Genomic DNA, 17,616 nt, shown 5'->3' with positions numbered 1-17,616 from the left:
ATAGGACAATCAGTAATATTCAATAAAGATAAATAAATGCTAACATAGAATCTTAGTGCGATATTCTTTATTTTTTATTTATTTTTTGCTATAGGACGCGTGCGCTCACCAGACAGAGACAGAGAGACAGAAAGCAAGAAATCACCCCCCAGGGGGGATGACCATGCCTCAATCCCTTCTCTTCCATTCTCCTCTCGAGATCTTGGGCACACATGCACACGCACCTGGTGTGAGTTTTAAGTCACTAGGTCCGGTACACAAATCGTAGTTGACTACATGGGAGTCCAGCGACATAGCCATTATGCTAACTGCTGGTCCCAAGTGCGATATTCTTTAAATGATAACATCATATATCCCAAATTCGCCAAGCATATTGATGGTCTTGTATCACTAAGAGCATGATAAAAAGGTTTAGTAGAAATTGTTTCAAATCTTGATGCTAAAATGAACAACAGTATAATGAAGCAAATGATCACTTTCCTTTTTTTTTTTTTTTTTTTTGAGAGAGAGATTTTTGCTATAAGGCATGTGCACTTGCCAGAAAGACAGACAGAGAGACAGAAAGTGAGAAATCACCCCCCAGGGGGATAGCCATGCCATAATCCCTTCTCCTTCATTCTTCTCTCGGAATCTTCAGCATACACATACACATGCCCGGTGTGAGTTTAAGCCTAGGACTCAAACCGCGGTCAACTACATGGAGTCCAGCCACATAGCCATTAGGCCAACTGCTGGGCCCAATCACTTTCAAAAATGAAAATTCAAAATGAGGTCACTAATTTAATGAGTAAGAGAAGAAAACATACTTAAAGTTGAAAAAGTTCCTGTTATTTGGGCCAGCAGGTGACATGGTATTTAAGGCTTTGGATCCCACATGGCCAACTGAGTGGTTAGAGTCCAGAATCCAGCAGCTTGAACAACATGCCAGGCACATGTGTGTACAAAATCCCAAGAGAAGAATAGGGAGAAGGGACTGTGACATGGTCATCCTCTCTTTCGCCCTGCCTCTTTCTCTAGCAAGTACATTCACCCAATAGTAAAACTTAAAAATAAAAAAGCATTAACATTTAGAACACCTTTTCTAAATTTAAAGAAGGTGGTATAAAATATGCAATAAAGGTGACATTTTACTAAAATTTAAAGAATTTGGAGGGGGGGTGACTGGCAGGTGTTTGGTGGTTGAGGTGCAGGACTCCCACATGGCAGACCATGCTTCAAATCCTGGACCTGGCAGCTTGTTTTCGCTTTCTCTCTCTCTCTCTCTCTCTCCCATTGAAAAGTAATATTAAAGTTTTAAAAAATTAAATAATTATTTTAAAAAAATTGAGGGCCATGTGATGTGGTGATTAAGGCACTGGATTCCCTCAGGGCCAACTGTGGTTCAAATCCCGGCCTAGACGACTTGCTTTCTCTCTTTTTCTCTCTCTCGTGCTCTCTCTCTCTCTTTCTCTCTCTCTTTCTGGAGCACACATGTCCTATAGCAAAATTAAATAATAATAATAATAAATAAAATTAAATAAACAATTCTTTAAAAGAAAAAGAATTTTGCCCAGCCGATGGCATAGTGGTTAAGGTGGCTGGATTCCACAGTCCTACTATGTGGTTTGTGTCCCAGACCCAGGGGCTTAAAAAACAAGCCAGCCATGTGTGCATGCATGCTCAAAATCCTGAGAGGAGAACGAAGAAGGAACTATAGCATGGCATCCTCCCTACAGGGTGCTTTCTTACTTTCCCCTTCTCTCTCTCTGGTAAGTGCACATGCCCTATAGCATTAAATGAGAGAGAGAATTTAGAAATGAGAAGTTTTATAACTATGAAAGAAGATCCATGGATTAAATAAGCTAAAACAAATTTCAGAAAGTCTGGTTTTTTTGCATATCACAGATTAAACTATACTCTTTTTTCTTTTTTTATTAAATTTGCCAGAGGAGATGTGTACTCCCTGAAAAGGAGAGACAGAGAGAGAGAGAGAGAAAGTGAGGAAGCACCTCCAGGGATATGGTCAAATCAAAGTCTTTTCTCCTCCATTTCTCCTCTCAGAATTTTGGGCACACTAGGACCAGCAGTTAGCGTAATGGCTATGTCACTGGACTCCCATGTAGTCGACCGTAGTTCACGTCCTGGACCTGGTGGCTTAAAACTCACACTGGGCGTGTGTGCATACGTGCCCAAGATCCCGAGAGGAGAATGGAGGAGAAGGGATTGTGGCATGGCCATCGCCCCTGGGGGGTGATTTCTCGCTTTCTGTCTCTATGTCTCTCTCTGTCTGTGGTGAGAGCAGGCACCCTATAGCAAAAACCTCTCTTAAAAAAAAAAAAAAAGAAAGAAAGGATTTTGGGCACATATGGACACGTAATGGGTGTGTTTTCTAAAGTCACCAAACCTGGGACACAACTACAGTCACCTTAATCACCACGCCACCAGTTGACCCAATCAAGGTATATTCTTAATGGGAGAGAGATTTTAACACATTGAGTATCAAACTGCTATTTTTAAGTTCTCTTTAGCTTAGCATTGAAAATTTTGACAGAAGAATAATAAATGGGTCTAGGTACTATTTTAAGAGACAATTATAATCTTGACATAAAAATAGCCATTTAAATTATGAATTCAAGGGGCCAGCAGGTAGTATGGTGGTTAAGGCACTGGACTCCCACAGGGCCAATTGCGGTTCAGGTTCCGGGCCTGTAGGCTTGCTATCTCACTTTTTCTCTCACTCTTTCTCTCTCTGGCAAGCATGTATGTCCTACAGTAAATTAAAAATAATAGGGGCTGACAGTTGGCATGGTAGTTAAGGGCGCTGGACTCCCACATGGCTGACCACGGATTGAGTCCCAGACCTAGTGGCTTGGTTTCTCACCCCCCCCAACTCTGTCCCTCTCTGGTCAAATTAAAAATTAATAAAGAAATAAAATAAAGTTAAATATTCTAAATATCATAATAAATAAAATTAAAATAACTCAAAAGATTATAAATTATGTAGTAATATTTTCTGTGATAAGAATAATTTACCATATACAATTCCATAACTGTATGAATATGTTAGTAATATATGCAGTTTATTTATTTATTTTGGAGAGGTTTTCACTATAGGGCGCGTGCGCTCACCAGAAAGACAGAGAGAGACAGAGAGACAGAAAGTGAGAAATCACCCCCCCAGAGGGCATGGCCGCACCGCAATCCCTTCTCCCCCATTCTCCTCTCGGGATCTTATACACACATGTACATGCACCCAGTATAAGTTCAAGCTGCCAGGTCTAGGACTCGAACCGCAGTGACTACATGGGAATCCAGTGACATAACCATTACACCAACTGCTAGTCTCTGCAGTTTATTTTTAAATTTAATAACGCTTTAAGACTTTATTGGTGGGGCTGGCAGGTGGCGTGGTGGTTATGGGCGCTGGACTCCTATGTGGCTGATCACGGTTCAATTCCTGGATTTAGCAGTTTGCTTTCTCACTTCTTTCTTTCTCTCTCTTTCTCTCTGGTCAAATTTTAAAAATAAAAATAAATAAATAAATAAATAAAGTTAAATAAAATCATTCTTTAAAAAACAACTTTATTGACAACTCTAACTACTATAGCTCACCAAAGTAGTTTCCCTAAATTGGAACTTAAAAACCATATAAGAACTTCAATGACACAAGAAAGATTGTATAATTTAGCATTACTGTCAACAGAACATAAATTTTGTGAAAATATTGATTAAACTGCATAATTGGAGGTATTGCTGACATTAAGACAAGAAAAATAAACATCTGGACAAAATGTATGATTTGTCAATTACACGTCTTTAATTTTAACTCACCCAAACCTGGCCAACCCACCTGCAGAACATCGAAACATATGCAGTAGTAATTATTTTCAGTTGACCTTGACATTTTCAGCAATGTAAGACTAAAGCTTTACACATTTTTTACAAAGATGTATTTGTTTTGGCAGGTGATTAGAACATAACTTAATAGTTATTTTGCTTAATTTATAACTTTTAAAAAATTTTTTTAGGTTTTTGCCATAGGATGTGTGCATTCACTGTGGAGGGACAGAGAAACAGTGAAGGGGAAAGTAAGAATCACTCCCCAGTGCGAGGGGGTGGTGGCCACACTACAGTTCCTTCCCCTCCACTTTCTTCCTTGGATTTTGAGCACACACAGACATGCCCCGTGTGATTTTTCAAGCTTCCCAGGTTCAGAACTTGATCCATAGTCAACCATGTGGGAGTCCAACACCTTAACCACTATGCCATTTGCTGGTCCCTTAATTTGTAACCTTTGTCTGAAACATGACTTATAGGTCTCCATTTGTATCATGCCCTGGGCCCACCAGGTATGTTCCTTGGTGGGGTCCCAGTCCAGCATGGTACTCAGCATCACCTGGGAGACCTTCCTGCCTTCTACCTTGTATAATAGTTTGCCTGATATGAGCACATGGTCTTCTCTTTGTAAAACGATGTCCTACAGAGAATATTTATACATGAAAACGGGACCAAATGTTATTTTTAATGTAACTTATACTATCATTAATCGACTAATTGTGGCATAACTCTAAAAACTTCAACAGCACATAGAAACACAGACTCTTATTCTTTGAGGCTCAAAAACACTGGGAGGGCATGTGACCAACAGAGCTGTGTATTGATTTCCTTCCAAAGGGTACAGTACGGAAAGGGGGAATAAAGAGTACCTTGACAGTGGAGAAAGCTGACAGTGGACAAATGACCCCTCAGGCAGGTAATCAAGGTCAATGTCAACTGTGATAAGTTGTACTGATAGTATGTATCCTTGATATGCTGTGATGAGAATGACATGCCACCTTTGTGGTCTTGCTACAAAACCAATAACCCTGTCTAACCAAAATCCCAGTTGAGAAACATTCTACAAACACCCTCAAAACTGTCAATGTCCTCAAAAACAAGGGAGATCTGAGCAAGTGTCGTAGCGAAGGAGACAAAATTAAATGCAATGTGGCATCTGGGATGGGATCCTGGAATAGAAAAAAAGGACATAAAACTAGGCAACTCTGAATAAAGACTTTAGTTAACAACGATGTATCAATATTGTTTACTTATTATGACAAATGGACCATACTAACATAGGGTGTCAGCAATAAGGGAAAACTTGGTGTGGAACTGTGGCTGCAACTTTTCTGTAAATCTGAAATTATTTTAAGATTAAAAGATTACTTCTTTTAATGTTTTGATAATACAACATGTCTAATGGACAAAAATGGCCTCAGGAGAGGGTCTCCTTGAAGAAAAGTAGAAAGGTTCCCCTAAGACGACTTATCACAGGTTGTATTTTGTGACACAGAATTGTCAGGGAGCTCAGATTGTCCTAGGAGAGGCCTAGTCTGGGGCCAGAGGGCACTGATTCTGGTAGCTTCCCGGCTCAGCCTTGTGTGTGTGTGTGTGTGTGTGTGTGTGTGTGTGTGTGATGGACATGCTTTGGAGGAAAAGACCATGTGTATGTCACCAAGAGCAGCAATCCTCAGAGCCTCAGGCTGTTTTCCCCATGAGAGCCTGTTTTCAGTCAGCACTTCCTCCTTCACCTTGAGGGAAGGGCCGTATCAGGTGGTGACCACTAGGAGGCACCCGAGGCCATCGAGAGCAGCCGTCAGATGGGGTCAGGAGTCCAGGACACTGATCTGGGAGGGTAGGACTGAGTTCTTTCTTCCCTGGAAGGTATCACAGGTCATTGTAAACAAACAAGGGTGACTGAGCACACACCGGGTGTGGGCTTCCATAGCTGCACAGTGAACAAAATGCACTGCAGCTCCTTTTCATTTCTGAATTTGATGCCGGATGTCTCACAAACAGCGGAAAACTCATCTTAGTCTGCTAGAGCTTATATTTCACTTGGTCTTTTATTAAGCAAATATTTTTTGTTGTTTTGACTTTGTTTCTGGCACCTCCACTCTACAACAGAATCAATCTAAGATCTATTAGCACACGCCCACTCCCCATCTCCAGGGTTGGCTTGAATTCAGAAAATTTAAATCTCAAAGTCACATACAGTGTGGGGAGATGGGAAAGGGAAATTCATGGTCCCTGATTTCCACTGGAGTTCCCTTCTAGTATACTGTGTTGTCTGTTCTCTCAGCACTCGCAATGGAGTGCTCCAACCTCCCTCTGTTGGCTTGAGTCACAGATTGGCCAGTGATGAAGATTCTGCCAGACTTCAGACACGGCATTTTATCATAGGTGGTTTGGGCTGTCCACCCTCCTGTTCCCCAGCAACCAGCCTACTGATTCTCATGCTCCACTTTCTCTCAGTCTTTTAGGTAAGAATATTCCGATCCTCTCCACACCCCAAACCACAGTCTGGAGCCCCCTGTGCTTAGCTATGCCATGTCTCCATTTTCAGTTTCCCTATGCCTGGAGGTATGAGGAGAGTCTATGGGGTTAATGTTTCAAAAAACTATGCAGAAAGTGACACCAAAAAATTCTTATTCTCAAACTCTCCAATTCATAGAAGGAATGTTCCTCCTGTCTAGGACATTGCTTAAGACTCTTACCAGTACACGGATACATACATACACACACACACACACACACACACACACACGACAGATCTGTGTGAGAAGAGATGGGGTGTGGGGTCATGAACAATAGTCTTCCTCTTCTCTCCACTGCATTTTCATTGACACTGGCCTCAGCTAAGGGCTCCTTTTCTCAGTCTGGGCTGGTCAGCCTTGGTTGCCATAAATGAAGCCACAGGGTAGGGTCCTAACTGGATAGGGCACTGGTGGCCTTATATGAAGAGAGAGAGAGATCTCTGTCTCTCTCCATTTCTAAATACCAAGGAGAGGCCATATGAACATACAGCAAGAAGAAAGCCATCTGCAAGCCAGAAAGAGAGCCCTCATCAAAATTCAACCGTACTGGTACTCTGCCTTCCAGATTCTAGAACTGTGGGAAAATTAACTTGTTACTTAAGCAATCCAGTCTATGATATTTTCTTATAGTAACCCAGGCACTAAAGATAGTTACTGTGCCTTTTTAAATGATACTTGTTATTATTATTATAAATTTTTACAGAGCTAAAGAGAATATATGAGTAGCCTGTTAATTGGGTTAACACTTTTTCATTTAAAAAATATATTTATTTTCTTTAGAGTAGTATTTACTCTGTAGAATATGGCACCTGCCTCACTACAACCCAATAATAATTTTGAAATAAAAATGTGTAGCAAAATATTTAAGATCAAAAGCATACAAACTAAGATAACAAAGGAATGTTTTAGAAAAAAGGAGAGAGTCTAACAAGTAAAGGATTAAACTGGATGTATGCTTCTTAGAAAAGGCAAATTGACAATTAGGTTTTGAAAAGGAAGATTATCAGAAAATATGTGCAAGTATTCCAGCTACAGGAAAGAGGTAGGAAGGTCCAGGTTAGTGGAAACTGGTATAATTGTACCTGAATCAGAAACTACTTCGTCAAGTTCATATAAAATGTGTATTATGAAAAAGCTATGCATGGAGGGACCAACAGTTGGCGTAATGGCTATGTTGCTGGACTCCTATGTAGTCAACTGCAATTCAAGTCCTGGACCCAGTGACTTAAACTCACACCGAGCACGTGTGCATACATGCCCAAGATCCTGAGAGGAGAGTGGAGGAGAAGGGATTGCAGCATGGTCATCCCCCGTTTGGGGGGGGGGTGATTTCTTGCTTTCTGCCTCTCTGTCTCCCTCTGTCTTTCTGATGAGCATGCGCCCTGTAGCAGAAACCTCTCTAAAAACAAACAAACAAAAAACTATGCATGGATTACAACTTTTTTTTATAAATTTATTTATTTTTGTATATATATTCAATCACATTGTTTAGCTTACAATGTGAGCATCTCTCCCCAGTCCCATTGGTCAAAATATCTTCAACCGATAACACCACACCTCCCCATCCCATCAATGCTCTACCTCAGTACCCCTTCTCCAAATGTCCTTCGTTAGGCCCCACTCCTCCACACACACCTCATCTGACATTCACAGCCATCTCTTGTGTTTGTACAACCATGCGTCAATCAGTTTCAGTCATAGAGTGCAGACATTCGGTATATGTTAAGTGGGGACATACAATGTCTCTCCTTCATATCCTGGCTTGCCTCACTCAGCAGTAAATCTTCCATATTCTTCTACTTTCTGTCAAAAGCCAGGGTTTTGTTGGTTTTTATGGCTGAGTAGTATTCCATAAAGTATATGTGCCACAGTTTTTCAATCCATTCATCCGTACGGGGGCATTTGGGTTGGTTCCATGTCTTAGCAATCGTGAATAGTGCTGCAATAAACATCGATGTGCAAACACTCTTCCAATGAAGAATTCTTCTGTCCTTTGGGTAGATACCGAGGAGTGGGATTGCTGGATCATATGGTAGATCTATTTGTAGATTTTTGAGGAATCTCCAAATTATTCTCCACAGTGGCTGGACCAATTTACATTCCCACCAGCAGTGTAAAAGAGTTCCCCTTTAACCACACCCCCACCAACACTTATCATTTTTTGTTTTTTTAATCTTAGACATTCTGACTGGGGTTAGGTGGTACCTCATTGTTGTTTTGATCTGCATTTCCCTTATGAGGAGGGATGTTGGGCATTTTTTCATATGCCTTTTGGCTATTCATATGTCATCTTTAGAGAGTGTTTTTTTCAACTCCTTCTCCCATCTTTTAATAGGGTTGATCATCCTTTTTTCCAAACAGCTTCTTTAGTTCCTTGTGTATTCTGGTTACAATTTTTTTGTATCAAAATAAACTTGTACTTTAATTCTGTTTTTCCAGAGATTTTTGAAGTCCCCACCTATGTATCACAGAAAAAATGGAAAATATGGGCAGCAGCAGATGATGCAATGGTTAAGTTGCTGGACTCCCACATAGTCAACTATAGTTTAAGTCCCAAACCCAGTGACTTAAAACGTTGTGCGTGCATGCCCAAAACCCTGAGAGGAGACTGGAGGAGAAGAGATTGCAGCATGGCCATCCCCCCGGGGGGTGATTTCTAACTTTCTGTCTCTCTGTCTTTCCAGTGAGCCATGTGCCCTATAGCAAAAATCTCTCTTTAAAAAAGGGGGGAAAATATGATTGGAGAAGAGAGGAGGGAGAACACAAGCTGGGGGATCTGAATTTATTGCACAAAGTTACAGAATCCTTAGACTTTCTTGGGCAAGAGTTTGAGGAAAATGTGTCTAACGATTACCCTGTCAAGCAGTGTATGTGATGTGAAGTTGTAAAGGGTGTGGCTAGCAGAGTGGCCATGGAAATGAAAGACAACACAAGTTTCAAGAAACATGAGGGGAGAGTTGCTGGGACTTGGAGATAAATTGAATTGTTATTAAATAGTAAAATTAGTTCTTAAGTTTGATAAGTGAGAAATTCTGCCAAGGAAAATGGTACAGAGATTGCTAATTATGTAGAGGGATTGATGAAGAAAGTGTCCTATGACTAGAACCACTCCCTCCACTCTCTGTCAAAAAGGTTTTCTGTAAAATCTGAAAATAATGGAAATTGCTTTAGGGTATCCTAACTTAGAGACAGAATACCTAAATTAAACTCTTCCCAAATAGCCAGCTTGTCACTTTACCTTCTAAAAAGACCTAAAATTCTGTTTCTAGACGGTGTCCATGTGTTTGTTTGTTTGTCTTCTCTCTGTGTCTCTCTGGCAAGTGCCCTAGAGTAAAAATCTTTCAAAAAAATAAATAAAATAATTAGCACATTTTAAAATATTTTGTAAATGAGGTATACATTAACATCCTATTGCTCCTCTCTCAAATTACTACAAATTTAGTGCCTTGGAACAACACTAACCTGGGGCCAGCCAGGTGGCATGATGGTTACTACACAGTTCGAGTCCCTGGCCTGGCAGGCTTAAAAAACATGCCAGGCACATGTGCGTGCATACTTAAAATCCTGACAGAAGGGGTTGTGGCATGGCCATTCTCCTGGCCATTCTCACTTTCTCTCTCTCTCTCTCTGTCTCTCTCCAGCATGTGCATGTGCCCTAGAGCAAACTAAAACAAACATACATATACACACACACAACACAAATTTGTTCTCTTACAATTCTGGGTGTCAGAATTCCAAACATGTATCTTAGAGGGCTAAAAGCAAGTTGGCAGGGTTATAGTCCTTCTGGAGGCTCTGGGGAAAAATCCATTCCTTGCCTTTTTCTAGACTCTGGAAACTGTCTGCATTGCTGGGCTCATACCTCCTCCAGCAATGGGATCACCCCATCTTGGCTTCCATCGTCACATCTCCTCTTTCACCTTTGACCTCCCTGCCTCCATCCTATAACAATACTAGTCATTATATTTAGGACCCATGGGGAGAATCTAAGAAAATCTCCCCATCTCAAGAGCTTAATTTAATCATACCATCAAAGTCCCTTTGGCCATGTTAAATAATATAGTCACTGGTTTGGTAATTAGAACATGAGCATTTTGGAGGGGCAGACATTATTCTTCCTATCGCAGATATAATTTATATAAAATGCATGGATCTTATAGGCATGGTTCTAAGAGGTTTGATAAATGTGATACTTGTGCTATCCTTGCACAGATCATATCATAGAAGTTTTTATCAGCCCTGAATTCTCTTCTGTCCCTTTCCAGTCAATTTCCCTCTGCTTTCTCTAACTCCCAGCCATTGCTACTCGGAACTATACCACTATAGATTAGTTTTATCTTTCATTGAACTTGATAGGAATGGACAATTAAAGTATGTGTTCTTTTGTATTTGGTTTCTTTTTTTATTTTCAGAGATATTTTTGGTACAGGGTATGTGCACTTGCCAGAGAGACAGAGAAAGAGAGAGAGACAGAAAGTGAGAAATCACCCCCCACCACCCCCGGGAGGATGGCTATGCCACAATCTTTCCTCCATTCTCCTCTCAGGATTTGGGGCATGCATGCACATGCAATCGGTGTGAGTTTTAAGCTGCCAGGTTTGGGACTCGAACCATGGTTGACTACATGGGAGTCTAGCAATGAAACCATTACTCCATCTGCTGGCCCCTTGTGTCTGGCTTCTTTCACTCAGCATGTCTCATAATGTTTTACTCAGCATAATATTTATTCATAATGCTGCACATATAATCTTCCATTGTATTAATATACCACAGTTGGTTAATCATTCGCCATTAGAGTTTATCCATTTCAATTGTGTCAAGATCTCCACTCTGTGAATCTGAGAACACCTTCAAAAAGTTTATGGAAGTAGGGAACCAGCAGTTAGCATAATGGCTATGCCACTGGACTCCCACGTAGTCGACCGCGGTTAGCGTCCCGGACCCGGTGGCTTAAAACTCACGCCGGGCGCGTGGGCGTGCGTGCCCAAGATCCCAAGAGGAGAATGGAGGAGAAGGGATTGCAGTGTGACCATCCCCCCTGGGGAGTGATTTCTCGCTTTCTGTCTCTATGTCTCTCTCTGTCTGTCTGGCGAGCGCACATGCCCTATAGCGAATAAACCTCTCCAAAAAAAAAAAAAGAGATGTGAGCATTTTGAACTTGGGGGAGATAAGAAATAAGAAGAGAACGGGTCAAATGATCCAGTTCTAAGCCTCATCTCTTTAAAAAAAAAAAAGTTTATGGAAGTACATATAGTGAAAAAATAATCTTGCCTTATTTCAATGTTTTTGTATCAAAATAAACCATTAATTCTACTTTTCCAGGAACGTTATGAAGTACCTTTATACATCTCCTATGAACATTTTGCATAAGATCTTTTGCTTTTTGTGGACATAGGATTTCATTTATTTTAAGTAAATATTTTTTTAAATTCTGAGTTTAGAGTAGAAACATGCTTACATTTATAGGAAATACTACCAAACTTTTTTTTTTTAAGTTTGCTATAGGGCATGTGCACTCACCGGAGAGAGAGAGAGAGAAAGTGAGAAATCATCGCTCAGGAAGGAGGGCCACACTACAATCACTTCTCAATTTTCCTCTTGTGATTTTGGGCATGCATGCACATTCACCCAGCATAATTTTCAGGCTGCTGGGTCTGGGACTCAAACTACAAAGTTGGCCATGTGAGATCTAGTGCCTCAACCCCCAAGCCACCTGCTGGCCAATTTACACAGTGGTTGTACCCTTTTCTAGTCCTATTAGTTATGTATGAGACCTCCAGCTACTCCACAGCCCCATCAACATTTGATATTGTCAGGCTTTTTAATTTTAGTCATTCTAACTAGAAATGGTATTTCATTGTGATTTTAATTTGCTTTTCCTTAATGACTAATGATGTTGAATACCTTTTCATATTTCTACCCACATATTTTCTTTGCAGATGTCTATTGAAATATTTCCTCTTTTTCTTTTTTTTATTATTGAGTTATTTATATAATTATGATATAGATTATATATTTTATATTATTTAATTTATACTTATTATATATATATGTTTGTATCCTAAGTAGTTACTTATAGTATATTAATTTACAGTTTGTTGAGTTTTTTATGTATTTTGTGAACAAGTTCTCTTTCAAATATATATACTGCCTATTTTTAAAAAATTTTCTCTGAAACTTGGGATATTAGAAGCAATAACACTCCAATAGTAATGAATACTCCTAAAATGCAAATATAATTTTCTACTTAAAGGAGACAGAGTTCCTTGGAGAAATTACTCATTTTCAGGACCAAATTGGAGAAAGTAGAAAAAGTATAAATAGTGTAAAGATGTGCTCAAAGAACAATGGGGGCATATCACAAAGATATAGGTGTCAGTTTGAAGGGGTAGCACTCGCTAGCCAAATCTGGGAATAATCTGAAAAATTATAGAAAAGGATTATAACCGGGAACCAGCAGTTAGCATAATGGCTATGTCGCTGGATCCCACGTAGTCGACCACAATTCGCGTCCCAGACCAGGTAGCTTAAAACTCACGCCAGGCACGTGTGCGTGCGTGCCCAAGATCCCAAGAGGAGAATGGAGGAGGGATTGCGGCATGGCCATCCCCCCGGGGGGTGATTTCTCGCTTTCTGTCTCTCTGTCTCTCTCTGTCTGGCGAGCACATGCGCCCTATAGTGAAAACCTCTCCAAAAAAAAAAAAAAAGGATTATAACCGATTGAATAAAGAATCTAAGTGCCCACACTCATGTAAATTAACTAAATGAGTAAGTAAATTAAAAAGAGAAAGCCCAGTTCAGTCTCATGTACTTAATCTATCTTCTGTTGGAGTTCAATCTTCCCAATTAAAATAAATGATTACAATGAGTAAAGTTAAATGAAATAATAAAGAATCATTGTAGACTAGCCATAAGACAAAATGGACTTTCAGGTTTAAGAATAAATTCTCATCTGCAGTGTAGCTTCCCAGTAAAGTAAGAAGTTCTATTTATTATACAGTCATGATGAAGATAGGCAAAGGAAATTAAAAATTGGTCTTTGGTCTTGTTAAAAAAAAAAGAGAGAGAGAGAGGGAGAGAAAGCCCTACATATACTAGAATGTACTAGAAAGCCTATAGTAAACATGGAAGGAATGATATATTGGAAAATCCCCACAAGGCAACATAAGATAATTCATTCAGGCAAGGATCATGAATACATGTGGTAAAAGTAGTGGATGAATGTTTGAGGCATTCTGAGATATTTATAAAATTTTTTTCAAAGAATTATTTAATTTTATTTATTCATTCATTTATTTTAATTTGACCAGAGAGAGACACAGAAAGAGCGAGAGAGCGAGAAAACAAGCCTCCAGGTCCAGGACTCAAACTGTGATTGGCCATATGGGAGTGTCCAGTGCCTTAACCATCACGCCACCTGCTGCCCCCCAGATATTTACATAATCTTAAAGTATCCCCTTCAAGATACATATTAATTACAAAAGATTAAACACAGTGAAACACCTCTAACCAATTGTTCAGAATCATCTTTGCCAGCATTAGGACTAACCAACAGCATTTGCCTCCTGATATGTGCACTAAGAAGAATTCAGGGAATAGCAGATGGTATAGTGGTTATGTCACTGGACTCCCACATGACCAATCACAGTTCAAGTCCTGAACCCAGTGGCTTGAATCTCATGCCAGGCATGCGTGTGTGCCCAAGATCCCAGGAGGAGAATGATAGGGAAGGGATTGTGGAATGGCCATCCCCCGGGGCGGATGATTTCTCACTTCTTACTGTCTGTGTGTGTCTCTCTCTCCAGTAAGCATACCACACCTTAAGGCAAAAATCTCTACAAAAAAACAGAGTCCAGTAGATGGCATGGTGGTTAGGGACACTGGACTCCCACATAACTGATCACGGTTTGAATCCTAGACCTAGTATCTTACTTTCTTGCTTTCTCTCTAGCTTTCACTCTGTTCTTCTCTGGTCAAATTAAAATATATAAATAAATAAAGTTAAATAAAATATTTTTTTAATTTTTTAATAAAAAATAAATGAAAAAGAATTCAGCATTACATCACTTTTATTATATTCTTACAAAAAGGCATAGCCAGAACCTAATCATGACACAAATTGAAATTAGAGTATATTCTATAAAATAACTGGTTTACAAACTAAAAAAGTCAGCATCATGAGATTCAGAAAACCACAAAGACACAACACACACACACCCCCTTCAGGAACTGTATGACAGGTAAAAGGATCCTAACAAGACCTGACAAACCGGACGAACCTCGTGTGCTTGGATTTCCTGTTGCGAGGAAGGACATCGCTATACAAGTCAGTGCAACCTGAATAAGATCTAGATTAGAGAATGGTACCGATTCAGGGCTAAGTGTCTGACTTCGATAACAGCACTGTTGTTATGTGAGAGAATTTGTTTTAGAAAACACAAACTCACATTTGGAGAAGGAAAGGCATCAGGTCTGTAATTACTCTTAAGCTGCTTGTTTTCATTGCATAGGTGTGTGCCTATACATGCACATACTTTCATGTTTATATATGAACCTGTATTTGCATATTTTAATATACGATACAGGGGTCGACAAAAAGTTCACGGAAAGTGCTTATCATGAAAAAAGTGGATTTCAAGTTTTAGTTCACTGACGCAAACTTGTACTTTAATTCTATTTTCCCACAAGCTTTTTGAAGTACCCTCATATACAACACATGTATTTCTTTATTGTCAGTGTAGCCCACTGATTTGGATTTACATGAGGTCATCATGATATAACTAGGAGCCTGCTGAAGAACAGGAAATACATTTGTTCAAAACTAGTTTGCATGGGACCAGCAGGTAGCACAGTGGTTAAGGCACCAGACTCCATCATGGCCAACTACAGTTTGAGTCTAGGACCTGGTGCTCTGAAAAACATACCAGATACATGTATGTGCATGCCCCAAATCCTGAGAGGAGAATGAAGGAGAAGGCGTGGCCATCCCCCCGAAGGTTGATTTCTCATTTTCCCTCTCTCTGTCTGTGTCATATGCAAGCACATGCACCCTATGGCAAAAACCTGAAGAAGAAGAAAAAAAAAAATACCATAACAACAACAAAATTTTGCATTATAAATGTTTTCTAAACTTACTTTTGAGTGATTTGCACTTAAAATAATATTAGTTTCCCTATTTGAAAGCTCTTTCTTAGTAACAGCTATTTTATACTTACCTCATCTCAATTTCTTTTTTTAATCGTTATATTATTTAATTTTATTTATTTAAATTTGACTGGAGAGAGAGAGAGTAAAAGAGAGAGAGAGGTAGGAAAAACAAGAAAACAAGCCACCAGGTTCAGGACTTGAACTGCGGTGTGAAAGTTTAGCACTTTTAACCACTGCAACACCTGCTGGCCCCCCTAATCTCAATTTATAACCAGAATGTGAAAACTTCTTCTGAATCGAACTTTTCAGTACACTTGTTTTAACTGGTCACATTAGCATTATATCCAAACAAGTAATAAAGTAGTTTTTATAATTAATTTGGTCATTCTTGTGCAAGTGGAGAGATCTCCTGGCCATTATTGAAGCCCCATCTCAATATTGCCAGTCTCAACGTCGTCAAAGTAGCTCTCTGCCTGCCCCTTGATAATGGCAACCACAGGGCTCCTTGCTGTTCCTAGAGCACAACAGATGTGCTCTCACCTGAGAACCTCACACACCTTCTTCCTGCACCTGGAAAGCTCTTCACTCCCATAGCATCATGGAGCATGCCTTCATCATATTGAAGTCTGCTCCACTGAGCTTTTATAGGAAGCACTACTCTAACCTCCCTATTTTATATTGAAATGCCCCTGACTTCAGTATCCTTGTTCCTCTTCCCTGCTTTTTCTTTGTGGAATTTATCACCTTCTAATGTCTTATAATTTATTTTATTCCCTTTCTCCTACTATTTAGAATGTAAACTTCATGATTTTTACTTGTTGTATTTATTGCTGAATCCCCTTCATTAAGAACTAGGCATTCCAGCCTAAACCTCTCCTTCTGGCCCAACACCCAGCAAAAAGCCAGAATCCATGTGCATCTGAGGTGGACCTAGCCCTGCCTCTTTAACTGGAAAGCCTCTGCCCTAAAGCTCTCTTCTGGCCCAACACCCAGCAAAAAGCCAGGTCATCTCTCCTGTACTCCTTTAACATTCAGAATTAACTTCAATAAGGTAGGAAATAATGTATAATTCATCAGATGATCAGAAACCACCACGAAGCCACAAGAAATATGGGAAATCAAGAAAATATCTCTCCCGCAAGGGGAAAGAACAGTCTTTCCTTATTCTCAGATGGACAATGGAACTCATGGAAATGTCAGATAAAGAACTTAGGATATTCACAGCAACAAAGCTAACAGAGATACAAGAGAAGAGAGACAACAAACTACGGAAAATGCAGGAGAAAAGAGACAATGAGTTCCAGGAAGTGAGGAAGTTTTTCCATGATCTGAAAGAGGAAATACACACCATAAAAAAGAATCAAATGGAACCGTTAGAGATGAAGGCTGTACAGGAAATCAAAACCTCCCTTGAAAGTATTAAAAGCAGATTAGAACATGCAGAAGATCGAATCTCAGATGTAGAAGACAGAACCTCAGGACCTAGAAAAATTCACCAAAAAGGCTGAGAGAATAACCACCAAGAATGAGACTAATATATGAATAATACTAGATACCATTAGATGCTCAAATATCTAGATAATCTGTATTGTAGAAGGTGAAGAAACTAATCAAGGCAATGATAATCTATTCCATGAAATCCTGGTAGAAAACTTTCCAAACCTACAGAGGCATTCAAACATCCAGACCCAAGAAATACAAAGGACCCCACATAGAATCAACCCAAGAAAATCTTCTCCAAGGCACATCATTGACCAGATTGACCAAAATTACAGACCAAGACAAGATACTAAAATTGACAAGAGAAAAATGTCAAGTTACTTTCAAAGGATATCCCACCAAGCTAACATTGGACCTTTCGTCAGAAACAATGCAAGGAAGGAAAGAATGGGAAAACATATTCAAAATGTTAAGTGAGCTTCTTCAAGAGACAGACAGCTCCATGGCTCCTGCGATTTAGCCATTTTGGGAAAAAGGAAGATGTCCCACTGATAACTGGGCCTCCAGCATACAAAATTCGCGTGAACAGCCCTTCTTCAAGAGACAGACAGCTCCATGGCTCCTGCGATTTAGCCATTTTGGGAAAAAGGAAGATGTCCCACTGATAACTGGGCCTCCAGCATACAAAACTCAC

The sequence above is a fragment of the Tupaia chinensis genome, unplaced genomic scaffold (assembly GCF_000334495.1).
Source record: "Tupaia chinensis unplaced genomic scaffold, TupChi_1.0 Scaffold000528_1, whole genome shotgun sequence".
Taxonomy (NCBI): Eukaryota; Metazoa; Chordata; class Mammalia; order Scandentia; family Tupaiidae; genus Tupaia; species Tupaia belangeri.
This window is presented reverse-complemented; position numbering follows the sequence as displayed.